The sequence below is a fragment of the Acipenser ruthenus genome, chromosome 53 (assembly GCF_902713425.1).
Source record: "Acipenser ruthenus chromosome 53, fAciRut3.2 maternal haplotype, whole genome shotgun sequence".
In the NCBI taxonomy this organism is placed as follows: Eukaryota; Metazoa; Chordata; class Actinopteri; order Acipenseriformes; family Acipenseridae; genus Acipenser; species Acipenser ruthenus.
In genome coordinates this window covers 4,450,304-4,453,368 of record NC_081241.1, presented here as the reverse complement: position 1 = coordinate 4,453,368, position 3,065 = coordinate 4,450,304, and the positions used below count along the sequence as shown (strand labels likewise).

The 3,065-nt window shown below is 38.7% G+C and overlaps 1 pseudogene; it reads right to left on the bottom strand.

The window, feature by feature from the left end:
• Positions 1-2,538: 2,538 nt before the first annotated feature.
• On the bottom strand, positions 2,539-2,653 carry LOC117433112 (5S ribosomal RNA; annotated as a pseudogene).
• Positions 2,654-3,065: the final 412 nt, after the last annotated feature.

Here is a 3,065-nt window from a genome sequence, read left to right as displayed (position 1 = left end):
GGAGTGTAAGGTTTTTTTTTTATTATTTTAATTTTTTTTTAATAGTAACCAACAACCTATAGGGGCACAGCAAGTTGGTGTGCCGAGGTAGCCCAGAGTACTTGACTCAACAGTCTTTGATATTTTTCAAAAGCTGCTTGAGGCAGAAGAAAAAAGAAAACACAGGGAGCAAGCTGCAAGGTTAGTAAAAGCAGCACTACAAGCAGCACTACATGTAGGCTGTTGAAAGTATATTTTTTATTTTTTGAAACGGAGCGCTGTTGTGCAGCGTTTAGCTCAGGCTTCAGCTGCTGAGTTCTGATTCCGCAGAAGTTGCAAGCCAACTTCCAGCAATAAAATTGCAAGGGAACTCCAGAAACTTGAGAAGAAAGAGCTCTTTTAAAAGATTAGATCACACAAGTGGAAGAGGTTAGTTTATACCTACCCTACTTTGCGAGAGGCAAAAGAGAATGAGATCTCCGTGGAGTGACGTCCTTGGTCCCGCCCACATAGGTAATAAATAGTCACTCCGCGGAGATCTCATTCTTTTTTGCCTATCGGCAGCTTTGATATAAAATGCTCAGTGAATACCTGACCTGTGCAGGCATATCCCAAAAGTATTGGTTGGTGGTCATCTTCGAATTGAAAGGGAACTGTTACTGCTTCACTTCCTAGGTCATTTCACCTCAGCAGGATCAAAGCATCTTACTGGCTTCAAAGCAGGGGAAGCAGCTGGTTGGTTACTGTGTAAGACTATCTGATATGTTTTAAAATGAAACTAAAAAACATAGGCTTATTTTCAAACTACACATTAGAGACCTGTATGGTGAATGGGTGTAGATGGCTTGGAGTACCTACACAGGTACATGTATCTGTGCAGACAATACCTTATGACAATACATCAGGGAACACATCCAAGCTTTGCACTGTGCAGTGTTTGCTGTAATGCAGGTGAAGCCAGTTCTTGCCACAACACTGAACCTGCTGACTTTTGATAATAGCTGTAAAAGAGTCTTCTATCAGTGCGCATGTAATGAAGTACGATTTTGTGTGCAGATACATGCTTGTAACAAAAAGGCTGCATGGCTACTTATTTCATGAACAAGGCCCTATTTGGACATTGAGGGGCTGTCCTCAATCAGTGTGGATTGTGATTGGTTTCTCCACCTGGCAGTTTAACATCACTCTTGCTGTTTCCAGAAACAAGTAGGTGGGTCTACCTACCTTTTCTACCAATGGCTGTGGAAGTGGATCATGTGACTTACAGGAAAAACTCAAACCAGATTACAAAAGCTGGTCTCTGGCTCAAATTTGTATCAACATGATGCTGCCTTTATACCTGAAATGTTTTATTTACATCCTTGATAAGGATACCTGGTCATTTTTTGCTTAGTTGATCTTTTCATTGTGTTGCTGAAGATTTCAATGAGATTTTCACTGATCCCCTCATCATTGTTTAGTAGAACTTTTCTTTGTTAAAGGTGTTGTTGCTAACATTTAAAATGCACTTTCTGACCTCTACAATTTTCACTTCTCCACTTTTCTTTGAATGCTACCCTGCACATCACATCTCAGTATCGATGTTAAAAGCATAACCTGGAGGCTGTTGAGACATGGGTGGTATGGCATTTCCTGACTTTTGTGACTTCAAGTTTTTTGTAATGAATATATGAACATGAACAGATACTTGCTTTACTAGTTTAGTTACAGTAAAGCAAAGGCTGCGGCTGTGTTTTCCATTTACAATAGGATTTAAATTATCAATAATGTGCTATAAGTGGCGAGGAGGACAGAATGAAGAATCAAATAACCATTATTTACCACTGTGATAAACTCTTTATTTGGGGCTTGTACCTTAAAGATTAAAACCATTATTCAGAGAGAGAGAGAGAGAGATAGAGAGAAAGAGAGAGAGAGAGAGAGAGAGAGAGAGAGAGAGAGAGAGAGAGAGAGAGAGAGAGAGAGAGAGAGGTACAGGAGAATGCATCTCTTTACTGTTTTAATTACAAAAGTATTATTGTATCGCTGTATATTCCTATGCATATTTGTGTAGCAAATTGCAGGTTATGAAATAAACCAGTTTAGTTTAGCCGTGCTTGAGGCTTTGAAAGAAAACACACTTTGTAGACATACAAATGTATTGTATTGACACTGATAAACAGAACACACAGCACTGGTCTCAGCTCTCTGTGCATTCCACAAAATATCAGATTAAGTGGTACATAAAACATGAACCAGAGCTAACTACAACACTATAACCATCACAATAATGAACAGCATTTATATTCTGTTCTCTGAACTAATGAGTTGTGTACTGAAGTCCAAGCTCAAGTCGAGGTTGTAAGCTTTGTAGCCTTTTAAAGAAAATGTAGTTCAGGTAAAATATTTATACAAAATGTCATGAGCTCTGCAAAAAATGCAGCTCCTGCTTGCTGTCTTCAGTCTGTGTGCATTTTCATCTGCCCTCTTTTGGGGGTATTTGTAGGGAAGCTCAATAGCACCACAGATTTAAAAATTGCGCTATTTCACAATTTAACACTTCTGTCTCTGTTATGCTAAAGTTGCACTTGGTATTCCCAGGCGGTCTCCCATCGAAGTATTAACCAAGCCCAACCTTGCTTAGCTTCTGAGATCAAACGAGATCAGGCTTATTCAAGGTGGTGTTATTTAAAACTGGATTGGAACAGGTCGACATGTGGGGCATGTTGTCTGTGTCCTCCTTTGTAAAAACCTGTGAAAAGTAATCATTTAATATATTTACTATTTTTTTTTTCTTCGTGTATGATTTTGCCATTTGTGTTTCTTAGACATTTAATCTACTCTTTTAATGTTCTCTTGCTGTTATAATATTGGGACAACATTTTGGAATTGGTTTTAGCCCTCTTATTAATATTGATTGACTCTCTCTTGGCCTTTCTAACTTCCTTAGCAGTTCCAAGTACTTTTTCTGTGTGCTGTGTATGGGTTTTCCCATTTTATACAGGGGAAGTTGAAATCCCCCATTAGTATGGCTTCTCCTTTGCTACATGCATTTCTAATGTCATTGTATAACAGATTATTTTGCTTGGCGTCTGAATTTGGCAGTC